Consider the following 26,355-nt stretch of genomic DNA (forward strand, 5'->3'; position numbering starts at 1 on the left):
CCCCGGGAGCCATGGAACACGTGGTCAGGCCTAGGGATGGCAGCCTCCTGGGAAGTCTGGAGTATGGTTTCACCATCATGCTGAGAGTACCATGAGGAGCAGTCTCAGCCTTCTTGCCCCGAGACTGATTTCCAAACTATGGATGAGAAGAACTGTATGGGGAAAGAATGAGAGGTGGGGGCTATGTCCGTCGCCTATGCAATTTGGAAGCAAGTCAATTGATGATGAGCAGGAGCCTCAGAACTTCATTTAGTTAACAGAATTGTCTTTAACGAGTGAGTGAACCAGTAAATGAATTTTTAAAAATCATCTGTGGGAAAGTTTATATTGTAGCTGACAGCAAACCAGGAGCGTAGCAGCATGAAAAAGGTTATGGGGAAAAGAGAATGGGAAGAGCGGGGGGGACAATGAGGGTAGGTGCTCATTGATGTTGGAGGGACAGGACAGGATCTCGGACAAGAGGTGTGAGCTTTGGAACAGGAGAATAGGGGAAAACAGTGTCCAGGCAGAGGGAAGAGCAAGTCCAAAGTGGCTGGCGTGGGAGTGTTAGTGTTAGACTCCACCAACCAACAACTTAGCTCATAAACTCCCCTTCCTCAAATGTTCTATGCTTATTTCTTATCTGTATGGGTGAGCAAGTTACTTCACTGGAAATCAAGATAGTCATTTATGATGTGTTATATTAAATGTCACTTCACTGGATAAAAATGTCAGCGTTTTATTCGAAGTCAGTGCTGGATTAGGTGTCAGTGTTGGATTAGATGTAAATGCGTAGGATTAGATGCAGTGTTGGGCTAAATGTCAGTGAATTGGACTAGATGTCAGCGTGTTGGATCAGATGTCAGTTTGTTAGATCAGATGTCAGTGCATTGATTATATGGTAGTGCTGATCTGATGCCAGTGTTGGACTAGACGTCCTGCAATTAGATGTCATTGTTGGGTTGGGTTTTAGTGTGTTGGATTAGATTTTCTCCCAGCTCCCCTCTGTAGGACAACAGTAGATGACTGATTATTTTTTTAATGTCAAAAATGTTGAGCTGGTGAGAACAGATTTATAATAAATGCAACACATGTCAGAACATGTAATTAGTACAATGAGCAATGAGTCAAAGTAATTTTATTGCATAAATTAACCTGTGTGTTAGTGGTGAACAGTGCTGCCAGTGGTAGAGCTTCTTCTGGTCTTTCACTTCTTTCCTCCATTGAGGATTGTTTTTCTGTGACACAGAATTGGAGGTATAGCTTTTGCACTGCCAACCTAGTTTTTTTTTTCTCTTTGAACCCCACCTGGAAGTACGCAGGGTTTACTCCTGGCCCTGTGCTCAGGGATCACTCCTGGCAGGGACTGGGAGGGGACCATATGGAGTGCCAGGGATTAAAACTGGGCTGGCAACATGCAAGGCAAGCGCCTACCTACTATAATATCTCTCTGACCCTGTCCAGCTAGTTCTTATATGGGAACCACTGTGTCAGATGACCACAGTTCTTGCCTCTATCTTGGTTTGGTCACAGAGGAATAAGTGCACTGGGTTGCTGACTGATGTCAATTTTCTTCACAAACTTCCTTAGACAGGCACCATAAGGAGGTCCCTTATTTATTAGCAACTTTGACTTCAGTGTTTTCATTCACGTTGCCACAAATTAGAACACAGTGCAGAAAGGTGATTGCTTTTTATTGTAGGTGCTTGGAGGCTATTGATGTGGGCATATGATCCAACCAAGGTGGTATACTTAGGTTGGACTATCTCTGTGTCCACCTTCAGAGTTTAGCCTGGCAACAAGATGAAGTGCTGAATGAATAAGGCAGAAAGATGAATACCAGGGGGATGAGCTAAAGTCAAGAATGGAGCCAGTTCTGGTGTTCAATCTGGTCATTAGATTAGGGTCACTTTGGATCTTGAGAATCTAATTCAGCCGCAGTGTTTGAATACAGGCTTTCACAAATATTAGGTTATCCCAAAGTTGGCAGTCCCTTAAGACAGCAACATAATATTCTTTCACAGATTTTTTAAGGACTGGGCGAGACCAGGAATGACTTCAACAAGGGCTGCAGGTTCTAGGAACCATCAGGTTTCCTCAGAGCTGAGCCAGGATTGGAGGAAGCTTGTCTATGTTGCCTCACTCATGTGGCTGTTGGCAGGAGGCCTTAATTCCTCAACACCAGGGCATCTCTCCAGGGCAGCCAGAGTGTACTCACCTGGACCAGGTCAGCAGCAGGGATGAGGGGAAGACAGATGCTTGCACTGTAGCAGGGTAGCAACCTGTACCCACAAGAGAGAGATAGCTGTGGGAGATAGCCTGGCGGCAGTAGATTCTTCTGCTCTCTAGAAGCCTTGTCCTTGGAAAAGGTCTGAATTCCTCTTAAAGGAAAGTGAATTAGACTCTGTCTACCATAATGGCAGGCGGTAGGATGTGGGATGGCAGGGGGAAGAAAACTGGGACCATTGGTGATGGGAAAAGTATACCAGTGAGGGGATGGATGTTGGAACTTTATATGATTGAAATCCAATCATGAACAACTTTGTATCTTTGTATAACACCATGATTCAATTAAAAATGAATAATGGGGGAAAAAGAATTAGACTTTGTCTCTTGGAGCACTGTAGAACTGTCCTCCTGTTGTTCATCGATTTGCTCGAATGGTCCCAGTAACGTCTCCATAGTGAGACTTGTTGTTACTGTGTTTGGTATATTGAATATGTCACCGGTAGCTTGCCAGGCTTTGTTGTGCGGGTGAGATACTCTCGATAGCTTGCTGGGCTCTCCGAGAAGGGTGGAGGAACTGAACCCGGCTTGGCCAGGCCAGTTGCGCACGAGGCAAACACCTTACCACTGTGTTATTGCTCCATTCTAAATTCTAGCTCTGAGCATATTGCTGAAAATTTACAAGGCTGTTGATTAATATTTATTCACTTATCTAAGGTAAGAATTGGTGGACTAAAGGCTAACAAGTAACTAAATATTTAAAAAAAAAACCCACAAGAATGACAGCCAAATGATTGTGATTCAGTTGAACTTGGGTGAGATTTGAGCACAGAGATTATTAAAAAAATATTTTCTGAACCTGGAAGTTAGCTTAAATGACTGTGGTAAATGTTTGCATACATGGTATCATACCAGGAGCCGTGGTGAACACCAAACTGGCAGTAGACCCTGAGCACCTCTGGGCGTGGCCCCCAAACAAAACTTTTGTGATTATTTTGTAAAGTTACATATATTGAAGTTAAGTTACACATATTGAAATTATTTAGATAAAATATACATTAAAATGGAACAGTTTAACCAGTTTTAAGTGATATTAAATATGTTTACCATGTGTGCGATAATTGCTGCTCATCCTTTCCAGAATTTGTTCTTTATCCATTTACCCATATACCTGGTGGGTATAGAAACTCTATATACACTCAATAGTAGTTCCCTGCTTTTCCTTTCCCCCAAATCCTGGTAGAATCTATTTTCTGTCTCTATGTATTTACCTTATATCATTACTTCATAAAGTAGAATCACACATTCATCTTTTATTATTATTATTATTATTTATTTTTTTATTAGTGAAACACCATGAGGTACAGCTGTAGACTTACAAATTTTTGTGCTTGGGTTTCCATTGTACAATGATCGAGTACCCATCCCTCCACCAGTGCCCATTTTCCACCACCACTGATCCCAGTACCCCTCCTACCCCCCTCATCCCCCCACCCACCCTGCCTCTGTGGCATGGCACTCCCTTTTGTTCTCTCTCTCCTTTTGGGCGCTGTGGTCTGCAAAAAAGGCATCGAGTGGCAACATGTTCAGTCTAGAGTCTAGTCTCAGCATGCTTCTCCCATCCTGGGGCGTTCCTCCCAATACCTCCCATTTGGTGCTCCCTTCTACATCTGGGCTGCCTTTACCCCTAGAGTGTGAAGCTGGCCTCCAAGCCATGGAGTATACCTCCTGGTAGTTATCTCAGCTATTCTTGGGTGTTAGTCTCCTATTTTGTTACTTTATGTTCCCCAGATGACATTCATCTTTTAGTGTCCTTATTTCACTTACTATTTTCAAGATTTATTGTCACCTGATCAGAGCTTCATACATACACACAAGACCTTGTGATTGTCCATTTGTTTGGTGATGGATATTTGGATTGGTTGTACCTTCTAATTACTGTGAATAATAAAATGCTATGAACATTTGCATGCAAGTGTCCTTTGAAACCCCGCTTTCAATCTGGGGGTGGGGGTAGAAACGACAAGTGGCATTTCTGGATTATGTATTAATTCCATCCAACGTTCATCCAAATTTCTAGCACAGATACGTTTTTGTAAGCTCTGAGGTGATTCTGATGTGTAGCTCAAGTGATAAAAACTGAAGAGAGCTAAGGAAATTCACCTGACAGGTGAGGAAGATAGATCTAGGTAGTTACAGTCAAGGTGTTAGTATTTATGTAGTTTGCTTCAGACATCATTTTTAAAGACCCCATTGACATGAGGACTATGTGCAAGTCCAGAATCCACCCTTGGCTTCCTGATAGGATTTCTATATGATTTTCTACAATCATTTATTTAGCTCTCTCTCTCTCTCTCTCTCTCTGTCTGTCTCTCTCTCTCTCTTTTGCTTTATGAGTCACACCTGGCAATGCTCAGGGGCTGCTCCTGGCTCATGCACTCAGGAATTACTCCTGGTGGTGCTTGGGGTACCATATGGGATGCTGGGAATCAAATCCGGGTCGGCCATGTGCAAGGCAAATACCCTACCCGCTTTACTATCACTCCAGCCCCAAGCTGGCTCTCTCTTTACCTCATATTTCTCCTGTTCCCGTCGTCTCTGCCTGTCATATTAAGAAATGACATTTGTATAGGTGGAGCCCAGATCTCTGAAGGTTGCTTGGGCAATAGAAATGACATTTTTCTCTGGATGCATGTACCCACCAAGAGGTCCTGTCCATGGTAAGTGCTTTAAGTAAAGGCCCCAACAGGGTCCCTCACTTTCAAAGACTGAATTTTCTCATTGATTTCTGAGTTCCTCTCAAGAGGTTGAAAAATGTCTAATCCGATGTGTCTGATATTTCACTTTAGTCCCTTTGGATTTCTGCTTGTCATTATCAAGGTTTCTTGCAACTATGTCAGGCTTTGTCACACCACCAGCATTTTCTGTACTGGGCTTCAGTTGACAGATGTCAACTATCACTTGGTTCTGGATGGAATGATGGGCTGTGGACCCGTGAGGTAGCCACAGCTGAGGAAATAATCTTGCAATTGTTTAAAGCCCCCTAAAGTAATTATACCGAGTGCTTTGGGCATACAGTCTGAGGGCAGTGGGACAAGAGCATTTGTACCTGCATTGCTTAATGTCAGTAGATGTGTGGTCAGTAGTTAGTTAGTGGTGTTTTGAGAGCTGAGCAATATTTCTTAACTGTTGGGGAGCTCGTTGTGGAAATGGCCCCTTATGGAGCCTATATTTCTTTGTGACTAAATTTGGGCCCGAACAGAAGTAGTTCCCATGACATCTAAAAATACCTGCTTCGTTGGCCAGATGCATCATTAGGTAGCTTGGGCCTTAACAAAGAGTGGGGATATTTCCCGGGAGATGGTGCTCCAGCTAATGGGGAAATGAGGGATTGTCAAGGCCCTTGTAGTCCTGTCACTTCCACATCCTGGGCACCTGGGCTGAGTGACTCTGGTTTCATAGGAAGAGACCTCTGTGAGGCATTTCCTGCCTGGCTCCGCTTCCTGCACCGCTTTGATGCTCCACGCTGAATTCCCTTCTTAGAACAGGGCTGCGGAAGCTTCTCTGGATTCTGCCTGCAGCGATCTGCCATCTTGAAGTGTGAGCCTTAGTCTCTTCTAAAGTTCACTGGTATCACTTGTCATCCTGTTGAACATCGATTTGCTCGAGCAGACGTCTCCATTCGTCCCTGTCACATGCTAGTGTAGCCCAATGGCATTTTCTCGCTCCAGGAACACAAAGAGCCTTAAACCGTTTGTCACTAATAAAAATTAAAAAAAAAAAAACCACTAATAAAAATTTTTTAAAAAAGAAAAAAAAAACGTTTGTTCAAGGTTTTGATGAAGAAGTCTGACCATCTTGTAGGTGGGCAGCCACATGTCCTTTTGACGTCCTGTGGAACCCAGTCGGTAACAGCTCTAGTCCTGCGGTCGTCTCTAAATCACATTACATGTCTGGCCCATCTGATTTTCAACGCCCTGGCAAACAAGACAGCGTCCCTGATTCTTGATCATCATTAGAGGTCGGAACACTGGATTCCTTCTCTCACTTGATTAAAATGTGATATTCCAAGCATAGCTCTTTTGATTCCTCTTTGAGATACCCAAATAGCGTTCTCGTCCTATTTTCGTAGGACCCAGGTCTCTGAGGTGTATGTTAGTGCAGGAAGAATGGTAGAGTCGAAAAGATGTGCCCGGAGCCAGAGTTTCTTCGTCTTCTTATCAACTTCTTTGACACTCTTGAAGGCGCTCCATGCCTCTCTCTTCCTCCTGTGCAGTTCTGGCACCAAATTGTTCCTCATATTGAGCTCTCGACTCAGGCACACATAGCTGCTGCATTCAGAGATGTTTGTTCCATTGAGAGCAAATGGAATGTCAGGGACGAGTCCATTTTTCATGACTTTTCTACACGTTTCACAGGTTTCTGGGGTGCAGATATTCAACTGGAGATACTGGTTCAGAGTTGATTCCCGACCTAGAGCTGGTGTTTCTCTAAGATGTTAGGCTTGCCCTGGTTTGACTCCCTTCTTTTTAATGGCATGTGTTGAATGAGTCTAACTACTGATGGTTGGTCCAATGAAAGCCTCTTAGCAAGATGGGGTGGGTAAGAGGGGTTCATTGTAGCTGATCCCATAAAACTTGGTAGGAGAGACTGTGCAGCAGGATTTAAAGGGCAGTGCAGGTAGTTACACTGCAATGTAGTGATATTGGAGCCACCGAGAAATAACCCAGGGGCCCTCTCTAGTCTAGATGCAAGCTTCTACTAGGCCAGAACTGGGGGTAGGCTCCATCTCTTCTCCATGCTCAGGCATTTTCTTCCTTTATATTTGACTTCTACCAATTTTCCTAAAGCCAGAGGGGTCTATTCTATTCCTTGGCTCTCGTGTGCCTGCCAAATGCACCTCTCCGTGCTGGGGGACTGCAAAGGGGACAGGAACAGTGACACACGGATGCTGATGTAGGAAGCAATCTCTTCTCCTCTCCTTCAAAGGGGGTCTGGACAATAGCAATAGACATTAGCCTCTGCTGCTTGTTTCTGGTATAGACTCTGGCACATTTGTCATTTCCTAAGTGATGGAACTAGGAGCAATATCTCTATAATAAATATCTGACCCTTTAACCCGGTACCTCACAGGGCTCCCAAATGGTCAATTATTAATCAGAAGAGCTCCAAGAACATCTTGTTCTGCTGAGGCAACTCTGGTTGTTGTGCTGGATGGGAGCTAATCACCAAAAGACCAAATCATGATTAAAGGCATGGAATAGAATTCTCAGCACTCCTTTTTCTCTAATAATGGACCCTGTAGCCCTGGGCTGCTCTTGGGGAGAAACAGGGACCCATGTTTTGATTAGTCTTTCCCAGCTTTCTTTTTCCCCTAAGTGATTCTACCAAAATAAAAATCTATAAAGTGAATAAGAAAATTGACTAACAATCCCTAGAGATAACCAGCACTATTCGTTTGAGGCACATCCCAGATTTTCCTCTTGGCAGAAACATAGCTTATTTGCATATTTTAATTTGTTTGACTTTTGATGACATTTTCCATATCTTAAGAAAACTCCTGTAAATATAATGTTAATGAATATATACTGTTTTTTAAAACTGACATACATAATTTGCAGAGATATTTTCCTAATGGTGAAAACCTCTACTGTGTTTTCAAGTGCTTGCCACAATGTTTATTTCCAACTCAGTTCACTAAAAACTGGTGAAATATTTTTCCACCAGCAATATATGACAAAACCATCAGACAATGCACCATGGTTATCACTTCCTGTTGTTGTAGAGGAAGCTCATTATTATCTCATTATTATTTTAATTGAAATTTTTTGATAACTCCTCAGATTGAATGTTTACCATTTGAATTTTCTCATTTATTTTTTCTGTGTGAGTCCTTTGTTTGCTAATCTATTAGGATCTATGTGTTTTTGTTTGGTCTATTTGTTGATACTTGTTCTTTGTTTCTTTGTTGTAGGTAATACTCCTTGTTCCTTCGATGATGATTATTTTTGTGCGTGCAATATAATCTATTCATAAATTCTTTTCCTTTCAAATTTTGGAAGTCCTTTCTCCCAAGAAATAAGAAATAACTATATCCACAGTTTCTTCTTTTCTATTGTTTGTATTTCATAAGGTCAGATTCAAGTGACATAGTTAGATTCTATTGGATTTTAGTGAAGGCTCGAGTTTTATTTTCTTCCAATTATTTCTTTAATCAATTGTTTCAAAGGAAAGTTTTAATTGACTTTCACTTCTTTACTAATTTGTGACACTCTAAATTTTACTAAAATTTGTTTCCGGGGGATTTGTTATTTTTTGGTAGTCTCTAATAGGGGTAATGTTAAATCTATTAGGTGAAGTGACAAAAAAACCATTAATATTTCCTTTAATTCAGGAACCTATAGATAAACTGCCTTACTAACTTCACATCTTAGCTCAAAGTACCATAATGAGGTCTTTTATGATCACCCTACTTGAACCTTACCTAATTATTACTCAAAAATATCTAGTTATCAGGGCTGGAGCGATAGCACAGCGGGTAGGGCATTTGCCTTGCATGCAGCCAACCAGGGTTCAATTCCCAGCATCCCATATGGTCCCCTGAGCACCGCCAGGAGTAATTCCTGAGTGCAGAGCCAGGAGTAACCCCTGAGCATTGCTGGGTGTGACCCAAAAAGCAAAAAAAAAAAAAAATGTCTAGTTATCCATTTCTATTTTATTTTTCTTCAACAACACGTGCCACTTAATCTAGTAGATGGTCTTACTTCATTAATGTTTGTCTCTATGCAAAATATCTTCACAAGGGTAGAATTGTTGCTTACGTATATTTATGAAAATTCTCCCTAATTTCCTCAAACAGAGACTAGCACCTGGGAGGTGCCCCAAATAATTCATGAGTAAATGGACAGGACCATCAGCCCCTTCTTTCACCTGGTTCTCACCCTTCTTGTAGCTCCTTTGAAGCCCAAATAGCCAAAGACCCCACCTATTTTCTCTCCTTTTCCTGACTCTGAGAATTCTCCTTCCCACCCCACTTTCCTGTTCCTGCTTTTCAGCCTTCTCCTAGCTTCTCTTTATTTCTTCCCAGCCAGAACCCCTCTCCGCTTGAAGTTTGAACAAATTCCATCTCAACTCTGCCACTCTCGATTTTCACCTGATTCTGCCTTCTGTCCTTTTTCCCCAGGTAGGGATGAGGTTATGGCTTTCTGACCAATTCTTCCATCCTCATTCTGTAACTCTCGCCTCTGCCTATCACATCCCTCATCCTGGATGAAAGGTATACTCAATTTTCAGGACAACCCTTGAAGACAGAGAGGGCAAGTATGGAGACTCTCAAGTCTGCAGAGGAGGACTTGGGGCACCCTTGATAAAAGCGCTCACCCCATGTGGTAATAGCAGCAGCTGCAGTATAGGCTTCTTGACTCAGCACCCATGAATTCCCACCTCATGCCTTCATTCCCTTAGGAGGGGGTGGCTTTCTTACTTTGTGACTCCCATCTGCTTCTCGGGCTCTTGGTGTTTCAGTTTCCTCAGAACTGAATTAGAAAACATCCCAAGTTGTAAGGCAATTTAATGGCCTCAAATTGTCAGGGACAAAACAGCATTGTTGCAATTCATGAATCAGTTGAATAGCATGAGCATAGCAACAAAATGGTTGAATGTTTCTTTTGGACAAGTGAACCTTGTAATTTGATCAAATTACCTTTCAGAAATACCATTTTGACTATTTTTAATACAGAAGTTGCATACTGAGCAAATGACTATTTTAGTTATGATACTTTTGCTACCTTCTTTGCTTCTGGGGAATATTTTGACAATCTTCTAATTTTTTTTTTTAAGGACTAGACTTCCTTGAAGGAATGTGAAGACACAAGAAAAAAAATTAACTTTATTTTACCTTCTTTGACATACTCATTTTGGCATCAGGTCCTAGTGAAATGGGGGCTATTTTCTACAAGGTTCTTCTGTCATTCAGTTGTATAGAAATATTCTGTGAAACCCAGAGGCGGGATTTACAAGTTTTCTTTGTAAAATTTGTATTGATTTTGCTTTTTATTTTTGTATTCACACCTAGTGACGCTCAGGGATTACTCCTGGCTCTGTACTCTGGAATTACTTCTGGTGGTGCTTGGGGGACCATATGGGGTGCCAGGGATTGAACCTGAGTCGGCTGTGTGAAGAGCCAATGCCCCACCCCCTGTTCTATCCCTCCAGCCCCTAAATTTTGTAAAAGTACAAATCCTTCTACCATCTTGGAAACTGCCTTTTAGTATCAGCCAGTTATGAATTTTGCCTCTCAGACATTGAGCCATGAATATTATTTAGCCAAAGCTAGACTGTTTTGATCAGCATCCTGGTCAATTCCGGAGCCTGTAGCCACCCACAAACCACAAGTTGAGAGTGAGTATGAGCAGAGAGCCGAGGAGTCTCACAGGACACTGGTCCACTGGTCTTGCCCACATAGTGGTTATAAGAGTTCTGGCATTTCAGACAGGTGTACCATGTGACTCCTTTAATAGCTCCTCGAGCTCTATTCCTTCTGCCCCTTCTGCTGCAGTATCTCTCATCTCTTTAATCATGCCATTCTTTTCATCTCCTGACTCTAATTCCTCCTCATGTCTGTCCTCTTTTCATCTCTGGGTCCTGGAAAATCTGCATATCATAGTGATCAGCCTGGGGCAGGGGAACAGAGTTCATAAGTTTTGCCTGTAAATAGAACTTTAAGTTTAAGCTCCTTATTACCATAGAAATTAAAAATTCTTCCACTTGCACATTGGTTTGGTCCTTAGGCAGGCCTTGCTCAATCTCCCAATGCCTCTGGCCCCGATAGCCTTGAGCTGGCCACACACACACACACACACACACACACACACACACACACACACACCTTGTTCCTTTCTCTGAAAGGCCTCTGGCCTGCCCTCCCAACGTCAAGGACCCCAGGCATTGGGTGTACTATAGAGAACCGCTACTCGGTAGCCGAGTCTGAGTCACGATCCTTTCTTTCACTCTAGTTACCGAGTGTTAGTGGAGTGATTGCAGTTCCTAGAGGGAGTTGTAATTGAGACGTGATGTCATGATGTAGAAGGGGAAGACCCCCACTTCCGAAAGTTTCCTATCTGCTGTTGAGGGGCTGAGGCCCTCTCTGCTATGGAGTGGGGGGCAGTCAGGCTAATCTGCAGACCCCTTCCCCCAACCTCTTTGCATCACTGGGCCTTTGTCTTCTCCAGGAGAGCAAGATCCGGATAACTGTAGTTTCTATATGCAGTGAGAATGATTATTTGTTTAGTTAAATTTATTTAAAGAACCAATTATTTGCCAGGCAGCAGAGACTGCATGTGGAGAATACAATGCTGAACCGACTGGCCCTGCCTCAAAGACCCTCCTTCTACCAGTCGAGCTTTGGGTTCTGTTAACAATAATCATTTCTCTTCTGGAGTATTAAGTAGGAACTGGGCAGAATGTCAGGCCATTCTCTCATATCACCTCTTGAAATAATTTTTGCCTTTTCAGCTTTTCAATTTCTTGATGCTGGACAAATCTCTTGTCAGCCCAGACCTTCCTCTCCTGCCCACACCCCACATCCTCATACATATCTGTATTTATAGCCCTGCGTACTAGAGATGCTTGGATGTTTGAGTAAGGATGGGTGAAAAATCTTCATCCTGAATTTCGGAGACAGGAGCGAGTTGTGTCAGAGAGTAATGTGATCGTGGAAACTGGGGCATGTAAATTTTTCCATATAAAATTTTTTTTCCAGCTAATGGGTAGAGGAAACCAATCCCTGAATGGCACAGAAAGCAGACCGGCAGGGTAATACTCTTGGGGGTTCCTCAAGCTCAGGGAGCAGCATGCTCCAGAGATCCAGCTGTGAGACTGTCATGTCCACTGTCTACTGTCCTCCTGTTGTTCATCAATTTGCTCGAGTGGGCACCAATAATGTCTCATAACAAATTGTGAGACTTGTTGTTACTGTTTTTGGCATATTGAATACGGTGATCTTGCCAGGCTTTGCCATGCAGGGAAGATACTCTCGGTAGCTTGCTGGGCTCTCTGAGAGGGGCAGGGGAATTGAACCCGGGTTGACCATGTCGGCTGCGTGCAAGGCAAATGCCTTACCCACAGTGCTATTTCTCCAATCTGTCATAGTCCTAGCAAAATCGCCCTTCTTGGCTGGAACCAATTGGCTCTTCAACCATTGAAACAAAAATGTCTTAAATCGAGGCTGGAGTGATAGCACAGTGGGTAGGGCATTTGCCTTGCACACTGTCGACCTGGGTTTGATTCCCAGCATCCCATACGGTCCCCTGAGCACTGCCAGGAGTAATCGAGCAATTCCTGAGTGCAGAGCTAGGAGTAACCCCTGTGCTCACCAGATGTGACCCAAAAAGCAAAAAAAAAAAAAAAAGTCTTGAATCTTTTTTTGTCAAAGGAATATTCAAAATTAAACGAGACCATGTGTCTGAAATGCTTTAGAAGCAACAAGGACATACTTAAAATGCCAAGGATTATTGGCTAATAATGACGATGATCACGGTGACAGCCAGGATGATGCTGCTGATGCGGAAGAATATGACTAGACAATGATAGGTTAGGCTGTTTAAAGACATGAGATGAAGAAAACTTTCCGGTAGAGGTCACATGGGGTTGGTGCAATGTCATGTCAGAAAAAAATAGATCTGGATTTAGCACTGGACCTAATTGTCTTCCCGGAGGGCCTAGAAACCGAACTGGAAGCTTGAGCTCAGTGGAAGATGGAGGTTCGGCTGGGGAATGGGAGACCTTGTTTCCTCAAAAAAGAGCACCATGCAATATTGCCCTTGATCTGCCAAGGAGGGAACTAGCTCTGTCTAGCTGCTCAGTAAGAGTGGAAAGGGGGAATAAATTTCAGTCACACAGGGGGCATACATAAGCCCTGAGTAGGAGGCCTTGAGGGTGGCAAAGGGGTCAGGGTTGTGCGAGAAGACGTCATGGAGTCATATGGTACTCACTGCCATTAATTTGCCAGCAGCAGAGATCTGTCTCGGGGTGGCAGGGACAGGCCCATTGAACTCGGTAGTTCAAAGCCTGTGGCTGAATGGATTGGGCTGACATGGCTGATGCGTTTGATGGATATCAGCTCTGCTTGATCTCCAGTGTCCTTCAGGGTTGGGGATGGGCGGTGTTTGTCATCATGATGTGACTCGCATGGTGAAGGGCTCGCTCTGAACTCTCTCACTTAGGAAGAGTGTGGCTATTTTTCCACAGACACATCTCACAGACTGCACATTCCACCCCGAGAGACTCCCTGGCTTCTCCACCATTTTGGAGCTGTGAGGATCAATCCCCATGTGGTGGGCCCGACCCTCCTTTTCCTTTCCTTTGTGTTCTCTTCCCCTGTTCTGAAAGGTGAGACTGGGGAACTGTCATGCAGATACATTTCTTTACTCACCTGTTTCTTCATTTATTCAACAAGCTATTGACTGGCTATGAGCTAGGTACTGTATTAAGCTTTATTGATACGGTGAAATGAGATGTCATGATTCTTGGTGTCTGGGGACTTGCATTCTAGGGACAGAAGCAGAAAAGTATTGTAGGAAAAATAAAGAAATTTATTACACGCTGCAGCAGTGCTGTGAAACAAATGAACCAGAATAAGGGTAGGGAAAAACAAAGTATGTATTTAGGCCAGGGACTATCCTTATTAACACCTGAAAGAGGAGGAGTCAGCCCCTGAAGCAAAGAACATTCTAGAAGGAAGAAACTACGCCAAGTCACCCAGAGTGGAATGTGTTCATGATATGGTGTAGGTCTGGAGAGGAGCAGATAGAAGTGAGAGCAGCCTTGGGGAACTGTTCTTATTTGAGGCAGACAGACACCTGTTTGAATCAAGCAGGTGAACTAGCTGGATGACTTTGGATGAACAGCTCAAAACTCTGTGCCTTAGGTTTCTTCTATGGACAATAGGGACAAGTAACTGTGTTTTAGAGATTTGTTGTGGGATTGTGTCTTAAATGATGATCGGGGGGGAAGTCAGCAAAGGTAAAAGAGATTTTAGGCCTTGGTTCAGGTACAACATCTCTGAGGGAATACAGAAGGACTTCTGGGAAGAGTTGGGAGGCAGAGGAGGTCTGAGTCGGAGCCCACACACCCAGCACTGGGAGGTCTCACTGCTGTGCTCTGTCACCGGCTGGGAGCTGCCTGGGAGGCTTGTGGAGTTCAGTGGTTTGATTATGGGGCCTGGCAGTGTGGCATTACTTGGGCTGGGTGGTGCTACGGGCTACCAGGGCCTCTGTAGCAGAGCCTTGGCACTCCCAGGATCATATCTGATGTGGGAGCCTCCAGGGCTAAACCTGATGGCTACACCTCAAGGGGGCCTTGAAGCACGGATCTTGAAGATACAGATCAAGATCTCAGAGCCTCCTACATGCCAGGGTTTGGTTTTATTGCAGGGAGGGCACTTAAGCACCCAAGGGGTACTCAGGAGGCCAGGGAATCCTTCTGGTGATTTTCAGTTAACTGGACTGGGGTTCAAGTGGTGTTTCTCTGGCCTGTGATGATGAGAATTACCCACACCATCCCAGCAGTGCTCAATGGTTTCCTGGGCAATACCTAGTTCTTGGTGGCCCCAGGGCTGCACACATTCAGGTTTAGGGGACCGTAAGCTTCCAAGGACCCAGCCAGGGTCAGATGCACGCAAGGCATACCAGGCATTTCTTATGCTGCCAAAAATATGTGCTTTGCAAGAATCCTAGTACCCACTCAGAATCCAAATTAAAGTGCAGCAATTTTTATTGTTATTACCAATAAACAAACCATCACAATTACTATTTTAATGACATATTTTTTATTTTTTATTTTTTTCTGTTTCTTTCTCCTTTCCTCTGATTCAACTGCTTCCTGTTCGGTATCTAGAACCTCTGGACATTGCCCCTTCTCATGGTCAAGCAAGGGACTGTCTAAAAAGAGACAGAGCTTAGTTTCATTCATTGGGTTTACAGAGACAGCACGATAATTACTTTACCTTTCTATAGCCCTACTATAGCATTATTAACTTAAGTTTCATCATTAAGTTTTCTTCCTTTGGGGTAAAATTTTAAGGACATTTCTTTGTGGATCTTCCCCTGTCTTTGTTCTCTTCGGAAATTTGAAAGCAGTCCATCTTGCTTGAATTCTCCTTGAAATTCTCTTCTTCTTTATCAAGGATCCTATATATTCTGATTTATGTGCTAATCCTCCCCTTCCTTTGGTACATATCTAAGTGCTTTGATGATGTCTTTCCATTCTTTGGAAACCCTACTCACCTGGGAACATGATCATCAATTCAACAACCTATAAATATGATCCCTCCCAAAACTTCCTATAACTTCTGTCCGTTTCCCCAGCTCATTTCTCCTGCTAGTTCCTCCTGGTAGTTCAGTCCCTCATGGTCAAAATGTCTCATTCTGACCTTTCCTACCTTAGGATCTTCTATTCAGGCTGAAGACCTGGTCATGTTGATACTTTTGGTCATGGGAGTTTGAATGACTTGTACATGTGTGACCTTTTATTTTCATCCCCCTTGACTTCCAGTTGTTTCTGAGTGTTTGGTTTATTTTTTCACATGTGGCTCATTTCTCTCTTTTCCCAGCTTCTCTGCAATTGCCTTAATTCAGGTGTTCACCTGCTCTTCGTGCTAGTCTTCCAGCTACCTGCCCTTAACCCTCTATTATTTGGAACTATCTTCTGATCATTTTTTTTCATATTTTATTTTATTTTAAATTTTTATTAGTGCAACACCATGAGGTACAGTTGTAGACTTACGAATTTTTGTGCTTGGGTTTCAGTTATACAATGATTGAGTACCCATCCCTCCACCAATGCCCGTTCTCCACCACCACTAATCCCAGTATCCCTCCCAACCCCCAAACCCCTAATCCCACTCTGACTCTGTGGCAGGACATTCCTTTTTGTTCTTTCTCTCCTTTTGGGTGTTGTGGTTTGCAAAAGAGGAATTGAGTGGTGGTCATGTTCAGTCTACAGTCTACTTTCAGCATGCATCTCCATCCTGGGTGGATCCTCCCAACTATATTTGGTGTTCCCTTCTCTATCTGAGCTGCCTTTTCCCCTAGCTTGTGCGGCTGGCCTCCAAGCCATGGAGTAAACCTCCTGGTACTAAACTCAGCTTCTGATTATTTTTTAAAGGGAGTCTCAAACAGTTCTCAGGCAGCCTGGAGGCGCCTCTCAGCATTTCTCAACCAACTGTGGTTAATGTGGCAGGCCAAACATACAGTGTTTTTCAGACATTATAGTGCTAAAAACTACCCAGAACACCAATAAATAAATAAATAAATACATAAAAGTACTTAGGAGCATCTAGGGCTACATACAGCTATGTCCTGAAATCCATGTTGTGATTGGAATTGAATCAGGTTCAGTTTTATACAAGGCAAGTCACGCATTCTAGCCATGTACTATCTCTTTGACCCACCCGCTAATAATACATATGGGCGAAGTCAAAGTGATGTTGAAAGTTCTTGAAAATGATTGGTTTTCCACCTTCTTTATACACACCACTTAGGCCAAATTTCAGCTTTCCAAAGAGAGTGCAGAGGCCAACTTCAGTTTTAAGGCCTTTCTTTCTGGCCCAGCCGGGCTCCACTTCAGACCTGGCCACTACTGAACAGCTGCTGTGTACACCTGACCGCTCTGACATGGCACTGCCTTCGGACTGCTGTCAGCCCCAGTGCATGGCCCACATCCTCAGTGCATGGCCCCCTTCATTGGGAGGAGTCCAATTCTTAGATCTCTGCCCCTCTGTATTCTGGATTACCCACTCAGGTCAAATACCAACAACTGACACTCAATTGTTTGGCTAGTTTTCTGTGCAGTTCATTAGTGATGCAGAAGAGATGCTTTGTAAAATTTTGGAGCTCAATGATTACCTCGTGGATGTTCCTTGTCCCTAATTTTGTGGTATTATCCCTTAAAGGTTGGAGCTCCATTCATTCCATTTATTTAATGTTCCTTTACAATGTTGGGCTGGAGTGATAGCACAGCGGTAGGGCATTTGCCTTGCACACAGGCAGCCCGGCTGAGCCGGGTTCGATTCCTCCACCCCTCTCAGAGAGCCCGGCAAGCTACCGAGAGTATCTCACCCTCACAGCAAAGCCTGGCAAGCTACCCATGATGTATTCAATATGCCAAACACAGTAACAACGAGTCTCAGAATGGAGACGTTACTGGGCCCGCTCGAGCAAATTGATGAACAATGGGAGGACAGTGTTTGTTTGAACATTACAATGTCAAAATTATGGGAGTGGCGAAAAGATGAGTGCCCATTGGGTGACGGTGGGAGGGAGGAAAGCCTGGCTTTGAAAGGGAAACACGGGGAGATCCTTGCAATCTTTGCAGAGATAGAATGTTCTGTATCTTGAGTACAGTAGTGGATCCAGGAGCTTATTTGGATAGAATCACACAGAGCTAAACACACACAGTGGTTTCACCTTCACACATACACACAGATGGAGAGAGAAAGAGCGGGAACAGAGAGAGACAGAGAGAGATGGAGAGAGAGGAAGAGAGAGAGACAGAGACAGAGACAGAGATTGCAAGTATAACTAGGGAAAGCAGACAAAGTCTGTTGTATTGAAGAGTCAGCATCCTGGGTATTGTGCTACACTTCTGCTTGATGAAGCCAGTGGGGAAACATTATAGAGAAAGGGTTCTAGAGGATTCCCCTAAGTAATTTCTTAAAACTACACCTGAATCTTCACTTACGTCAAGATAAAGATTTTAATTAAAAATTGTTAGCACAGCTTGTTCTAACACTTAGTGGTATTTGTTGAGTGGAACCTTTTATTCCTTCAACCAGTTCACCTCTTGGGCGTAATAAATCTAACTGAATTTTTATTCACTCATGAGGAGAGTGGTTTCACCTTCATTAAGGAACATCTAGCATCTCTGGAGTTCTGCTTTAATTTTGATAATTTGGTAGACGTCACTTATACGTGCTTGGTGCTCTTGTGGATTGAAAACTTTTGGTACTTTTATTCCAGTCTCGGTGTTCTTTGATTGTAAAGCTGGTCTGTTCAGCTTCCTCACTACTGTGTATGTAAAGCTCGTGAGCTCAGAACAGTCAGCCTGGTCCAGCCTCCATCATGTCTTGGAATAGTCAGAATGGGCTCTTAATCTTGCTTTTAATCTTGTCTCTTCCTCTTTGTTATCTTTCTAACAGTTTTTGCTATGGAAACACTTAGGTTGATTCAGTCTTGGAAGAATTCCCATGTGATTTCTCTGGTTCTTAAGTGGAACTCCTCAGTGTTCTGAACCCTTCAAGTTAGAGAAAACACCCCTCATTTCCCTAACTCCATGTACAGGCATACAGGAGTGTGTGGCTTCTTCCTATATTTTCCAATTTGAAATCCAACACAGAACAACCTAAATGTCCCTATAAAATGGGAAAGTAAAGTATTAAAGCCCTTTCCATATACTACATAGTCCATTAAAAAAATAAGGTAAGCAAATTTTAGTTTGGCTCCCATTCCTCTGAAATGTGCATTTGTCCCTCTGGAGCTTTCCTATTTCTAGGTCAGGGACATATGCTTACTAAATCCCATCCCCATGATTCCCCCATAATGCCCCCTGCCGACCCATCCTCCCCCCCCCCCCCCCGTCCTCTGCCCCACCCTACCCAGAACACACAGAGTGGACACGAGGGCAATTAAGAGAACATGGCGAAAAACAACTTGAACTTTGGTTCACCTTCTTACCAGAGGTGAAACCCCATAGGCAAGGAGGAGGGAAGTCAACTAATTTCAAACTGAGTTCTCCTCCTAGCCCAGGAACACCATTTCTTAGACATTCTTTCTCCTGTGGTTAGGCCACAGCTGTTTGCCCACGAAACAGAGAGGGTCCCTCCACCATATGCTTCTCTCTGTGATCTCCATCTTGGTCAGTTATTCTGTGTGTGTCCCTCATGGACTGCAGGGAGATGTCAGTGGCGTTCTCTGTTCATGTAGGTGTGGCTGTCTCCACCCAGATGTGGCCAGTGACAGCAGCCTGTGGGTGGAGGTTCATAGATCTGTTCAAATGCCCATTCCTGCTCCTAGTTGGAGGTGGGGGAGAATCAGGGGCAACTCCTAGTTCTGTGATCTGGAGTGATCTCTGGAAATGCTCAGAGGACCATAGTTGATGCAGGGATTGAAATGGAGTTAACCACATGCCAGGCAAATGCTTCACCTCCTATACTATCTCTCCTGACCCATGCTTCTCCTATTATCTGGTGACTGAGAAAATTACTAATTCAACCTCCAGTGGTTTCTTCACAGAGAAAACCTAGTGTTTGAGGGGTGAGGAGAGAAGAAAGCAAGGTTTTGTATATGAAACATCGGCTTCATATTAGGTGTTGGCCCTGAGGTTACTTCCGATGCTTCTAGAAATACTTTGCCAAGTACTTCAGGTGTTCCAGGAACTTTGTTGAGACTTTCTGTGTAGGATTCACTTTCACCCCTTGCAATGAATGACCTAATGATAAAGTCTCTAGGGTTTGCTTCTGTTTTGGGGGTGCAGAGAACTGGGGCTGTTTAAAGTCTTGATCTGGCTCCACTGGAAAAGGTGGAGCCACAGACACACCTCAGATTTCCCTGATGGCAGAGGGAAGGAGTCCTCACCCATGATTCCTTGTCACCAATTTTCACTCCCTCTCACACAGAACTCCACCTCCTGCATCAGGCAGTCACCTCACATCTCTTCAGGGAAGAGACAGCGGCGTATCAGTAAAGAGACTATGCATATTTTAACTCGAAGGCGCTGCCCTGCTCTCACTCGATGTTTATATAATTATCATGAATTTCAAATTAATGTCATCTGAATTAATGGGGTCACACATTAAAGAAACAAAACATGATCTTTAGGGTACTTTTTGGTTTTAAAATTTGATGATTCTATACACATAGCAAATTACAGAGAAATAAACAGCTAAATAATTGAAGAAGTGAGAAGACTAAACAGAGGCTCGTCCGGATCAGGATTGTTGCTGGAGCTTGACAGCTGTGGCCGTCCAAAGACAGAGTGGGCAGGCCTCGGTTAGTCCCGTCTGCTCCCCAGCCAGGGATTTTCAATTCTCATACTACTTATACAAAGGCATTTTGGAGATATTTGTCAGTGTTGATTCCTACTAATTAATTTTTAGGAGCTCTTCTGTTAATTTTTCGGAAAGTTCAAGGGTGTCATCCTTGAATGTTGACCAATTAATTAAAGGTTAGGAATGGGCCTGCTCATCAAGGTGCTCGTCTTTCCATCTGCATTTCCCCGCGGAATGAGGTGGCAGTCTCTGGGTAGAATTAGAAGAGGGTTGCAAGTGTCTTTGTGCAGCTTTGTGCAACCCAGGAGCCTTGGGGAGGCTCAAGCGAAGAAAGTAATAGGTAACGCTGTGATCTTGGGGCAGGTGTGAGTATGAGTGAGACAGTGGCTACAGTTCCTGCTGCATGGGTATTCATTTAATAAATATTTGTTGCGTTCCGGTGTATGCCAAGGCCAGGTTTTTGGATTGCCAAGAGACACGCTGATCACAGAAGGAAAGAAGGTAGGTTGTTCCCATTCCCAGATAGCTCATGGAGAGCAGGATACCTTCCCAAGTCACAGATGAATGATAAAACTACAGAATTTGATACAGGCGAGGGAGAAGAGCACATGGCCATAGCAAAGACTGTGCCCAGATCTGGGGAAGATAGAATGGGGAGCGATTGCACTCAGTAGGCATCAGGTTTCATCTATGCTAGATGAGCAGCTAGAGTACAGCTGTCCAACATTCGCTCCTAGTGAGCCCCACTGTGTCATGCACTTGATTATATTTGGAGGGAGTGGTGGGATTGATTTGGAGCAGGTTGCATGCCAGGCAAAAGCACCTTACAAGGGACAGAGGGACAGTACCTCAAGTAAGATGCTTGTCTTGCATTCAGCTCACATGGACTTAATATGGTCCCCTGGACACTACCAGGAGTAAGCACTGAGCACGGCTGGACATGGCACAAAAAAAAGCACCTTATTCCCTGTACCATCTCTCTGGCCTTTTTATTGCGCATTTTAAAAAACTTAGGCAAGTAGCTCTCATGTTGCACGTTCTAGTTAGCATGAAATAAAGGAATGCATCAATGAACAGAGACGTGTTCTCAGCCAAAGAAGTGTGCACACACACCAGTGGATTGACTAACAAGCATCTGGGTTCTTTCCCAGTACAGAGCAAGTGCTCCATGCATATGCAGTGCATAAGAGGGAGAAGTGCAAACTCCAGCACTTTCTTCTAAGACAGTATCTGTGGGCACACAGTTGTCACACAGCAAGTGTGCGGAGTCCAAGGCTGTTAATTTAAAGCTGGACAAAACCCAAATGCCCTAACTGTGGAAAGTAAATTCTATTAGCTCATAAAAAGTGACTAAGTACAAGAGAACATAGGGAGTGTTCGTGGCAAAGATAATGAGGATGGTGAGGACCTCTGGGGATGTGACCCTCACACACATCAGTGAGGGAGAAGACCCAGAGTGTGTAGCATTGGGCGTGGGGAGTAAGCGGAGAACATCCTTGGTTCGGGAACATCCAGTGCTAAGACTGTGTGGTGATGGTGGTGGCCAGGGTGTGTGTGTATGTGTGTGGGGGGGGGGCATGACTGGGGTGGGAGTAGTTCTCGTATTCTCTGTGAGTCTCCAAGATGAGCCTCAAGCTAGAGGAGAGCCAAAGAAGGAAACTAAGGCTGAGTATCTAGGAGACTGTGTTCCATCCTGAGGGTGTTCCAGGACACCCCAGTGAGTTTTGATGATTTTCCAAGACCGATGGAAAGAATCTGAAGAGTTTTAAGCAGGTGGGTGGCATTTGGTGGGGAACAGTTTTTTCCCAATGTGCCCAGGCATGTTGAGCACCGGGTCTGGTCAGACGTGGTGCAAAGGATGATGGGTGCATGGAGAAACCACTCTGGGAGAGAGTTGATGGCCACTCACTTTACTGCCAAGTACACACATAAATATGCATGGGGGGACTCAGCTTAAGAAGATGGTTCAATCACATAAAATTTAGCACTGCTGACCTATCACCTTTCCAACTCTGCTTTGCTCTGGCCCAATCCCAATTAGGGCTAGATGCTACAGCTAGGAGTGACTCTTTTTTTTTTTTAATTTTTATTAGTGAAACACCATGAGGTACAGTTGTCACTGTCCTCCTGTTGTTCATTGATTTGCTTGAACGGGCCCAGGAACGTCTCCAGTGTGAGACTTTGTTGTTACTGTGTTTGGCATATCGGATACGTCACAGGGAGCTTGCCAGGCTTTGCCGTGCAGGCGAGATACTCTTGGTAGCTTACCAGGCTCTCTGAGACGAGCAGAGGAATCAAACTCAGGTCAGCCATGTTGGCTGTGTGCAAGGCAAACGCCCTACCTGCTGTGCTATCACTCCAGCCCAAGGTACAGTTGTAGACTTACAAATTTTTGTGCTTGGGTTTCAGTCATACAATGATCAAGTACCATCCCTCCACCAGTGCCCATTTTCCACCACTATGGGTCCCAGTATCCCTCCCACACCCCATCCCCACATCCCACCCTACCTCTGTGGCAGGGCATTCCCTTTTGTTCTCTCTCTCCTTTTGGGTGTTCTGGCTTGCAAAAGAGGCGTTGAGGGGGAGGTGAGACTCAAGGCAGGATAACTGGTGCTTGTAAAATGCACCCAGACACTCCCTACTAGGTACTATGCAGGGACAGGTCTTATCTGCTCTGGCACCTGTTGCCATGCTGCACAGACATTGTCTGAGTTACATGCTCAAATTCATGGTGGAGAATCTATAGGGGGAAAAGGCAGAGGTGAAGCTGGCAGGTCATCTGAAAGGATGCTGCAACGAAAAGGTGTGAGGCTATGGCAGCTGGACAGTAGGGGTCTGACAAGATGGCATCTGAGTCATGGTTGGGAGTCAGCACTGACCAATAGGACCTACTGACAGATTGGTATCAGGTGAGGGAAGATAATGGTGGAATAAAAAGCCTGTCTCTAGGGCTTAAGTAAGTTTGGTTTAAGCATTTGCAGAGAAAAGTTGTAGCAGCATTGAAATTCTGCACTACACTTACCATTCTGACCTCTGTCTCAGGCTTTGGGATACCTGAAAGGCATGAGAGAACTTCTCATTTTGTAATGCTTCAGCAGGGACTGTCATATTCCTGGACCCAACTGGGTTCCCCATCTTGGTAACCTGGGTGATGGGGATGAGGTTATTGGCCTGCCTTTTAGCCTAACAGGTTGGGGGTGCCACACATATTTTACAGCAGAGGAGAGGACTTATGGCCTTTGCACTGAGTATCCCTTTAGCTGGCCTGGGTATCCCTTGGATATGATGTTCATGGGAGGTTAAAAGGAAGTGTGGATGATTGAGCCACTGAGACCTCAGTATACTGCCAAGGAAACAGATCTCATGTCAAAGATCTGTTTCATCAAGGGGCAGAGTTAGTATTCTTACGGTGGCATATGAGGGGAAAATCATTCACAGTTTAGACTCTCTTCTCTCTTTTTTGGTTTGTTTGGTTTTGGGCCATTTCTGGCAGTGCTCGGGACTCACTCCTGGCTCTTTGCTCAGGGATCACTCCTGGTGGGCTCATGTGTCCATATGGGGTGCTGAGGATTGAATCTGGGCTGGCCACACACACACAGCCAGCAAGTGCCCTCTCTGCTGTACTGTTGTTTCAGCCCCTCTCTTCCTCTGTCTTTGTCACAAACTCTCATGGCTGGAAGAGAGGACTAAGATGAAAAAGTGCTCTTGGATTTGAACATGAGGATTTACAGTTCTAGCCCCCTGTCTCTGCTTCCCACCGCCTGACATTTTTTCGGGATCGCTGAACATCCTGCAGCCCCTACCCTCCTTCTTGCACTCCATGGACCCTCTGTACTTGCACCCTCAAACGTAGGGTCTGGCATAGAACAGTCCTTGAAAGTTTGATCCATGAAGTCTTTCTTTGGCTACAGAGGGAAACCAAAAAAATCACTTTGTGTTTTGTTTTGTTTTCAATTCGGGGCACTTGGACTTGGATTGTGAGGCTCACCTTTCTGTCTTTTTCATTATTCCCTGAAAGCACAAACTCAATTTAGACTTTAGTGAAAAATGAAGAGCATTAGACCAACCTTTTAAAATTGCTTGGTCAGTGCTTCCTGCTTGCCTTGCTTCACAGCGCTGTCATCACGGGTAATTATAACATTAAGTATGTACCTGATCAGCAAGTTGCTTTAATTAAAATCCCCTATTGGTTTCCTAGCACCCCAGGGCTCTTGGAACATTTGTTCAGCCCCTGGGGCTGCTGGCAAAGTTTCAGCTCTAAGGGACTATGAGCAGGCTTCTGAGGTCGCAGATATCCGTGTCGGTCCTATTCCCAGCCCTGGCTCTCCTGCAGTGTTCTGCTCACTGAATGTGAGCAGCCCACAGATTTGCTTCTGGAAGCAACCAACCTGTCTGCAGAAATGAATTCGGAACCTGGTGGAGTGGGGAGGAAGCGAGGAACCAACAACCGCCTTGCAGAGTCTCAAACCTGCTGCCAGGTTCCTTCTGGTCCAGGGCAATGGGTTGCCGGCACCTTTCCCCCATACCTCCACACAGCGTGACAGAGCAACACTGTCCACGTGGAGTTATAAAGTCTGCTCCGCTCCCTGCGCAGTCTGGTCCTTGGTGGTCAGAGCTGCTTTAAAGTACTGGACAAAGGACTATTTCTGTTTTCTCATCTATGGACTCAAAATAATAACAGGTTTCACATCTTCGATTTTTTTCTGAGGATTAAATGATATATGTGAAAGGTTTATATCTCATTTAATCCATAGAATTCAACCCACTAATTTCATATAATTCCTGGCCACATAAGATTTTACTTAGTGGTGGTTACTATTGCTATCTCTATTAGAAGTATCATCACTCTAGGGGGTGTGGTGCCGCCAGCAGGTCAGTCTGTACCTCTGAGGCAAGTGCATCAGCAGCCTGATTGCACCTTCAGACTTCCAGATACCCCCAAATTGCTTCTGTGCCTTTAGCCAGACCCCAAAACTTGGGGCAAAGTTTACCAAGAAAGTAAATGGCCAAAAGTTAGGTATGTAGGAAACACCCACAAACCACCTCCAGCTCAGCTATATAATTGGAGGCATGGCCTCTCTGGTTCCTGATTGAACTGCTTAACAGCCATGATCCCAGAGATTTAGAAACAAATCTCGAAACCCAGTGGCTTTTGGCAGAAATGCGTTCGGTCCCTGCAGTAGGTTACCGGTGCTGGGCCAATCCAGGTGGGAATAGGTTTTGTGCCTTGGCCTGTTCCCCCTGGCAGCCCAGTGGCCACCATCCTCCAGAGGTCATTGGACAGTCAGGTTTGGGCCCGCAGTAATGAGACATTTTGGGCCTCATGAGATGGGGGTGGAGTCAATCCTGTCCTCCCCACCCCAATGAGATCCCAAGTCATCACCCACGAACAGCCTCTCTGGCTCCTGATCAAGCTGCTTAATGGCCATGATCCCAGTGACTCAGAAACAAATCTCAAAACCCAGCGACTTTTGGCAGAAATGCGTCCGGACCACGCAGTAGGTTATTGTCACCAGGCCACCCCAGGGGGGAAAGGGGGTTATCCCTCCGCCTGCTCCCCCTTGCTGTCTCGGTGGCCGCCATCCTCTAGAGGCCATTGGACAGTCAGGCTTGGACCTGCAGTGATGAGACATTTTGGGCATCACGGGATGGGAGTGGAACCGGTCCTGTCCTCCCCACCTCAAGGAGACCCCAGGTCATCGCCCACGAACAGCCTTTCTGGCTTCTGATCAAGCTGCTTAATGGCCATGATCCCAGAGACTCAGGAGCAAATCTCGGAACCCAGCAGGTTTTGGCAGAAATCCCTCCAGATATAAGTGTTAAAATTTTGGAACTTTGAAATCACGCAGCCACTACTGCAGCCATGCAACATTATATGTTATTCATAAGCAGCAATAGAAAACAAATTGTCTACTGTTGCCTTTTCAGCAGATCTGAGTGTTGGGGTAAGATCTCAAATAATAATGGTAGGTCTAGTGTCAAAATATTGAATGTGATCAAGTAGAGAGAGACTAATGTGGAAATTATCTGCCTCACAGGTAGGGGGAGGGTGTGGGATGGGGGCATACTGGGGTTGTTGGGGGTGGAGAATGGGCACTGGTGAAGGT

Source organism: Sorex fumeus, unplaced genomic scaffold (genome assembly GCF_029834395.1).
Source record: "Sorex fumeus unplaced genomic scaffold, SorFum_2.1 ptg000006l, whole genome shotgun sequence".
Taxonomy (NCBI): domain Eukaryota; kingdom Metazoa; phylum Chordata; class Mammalia; order Eulipotyphla; family Soricidae; genus Sorex; species Sorex fumeus.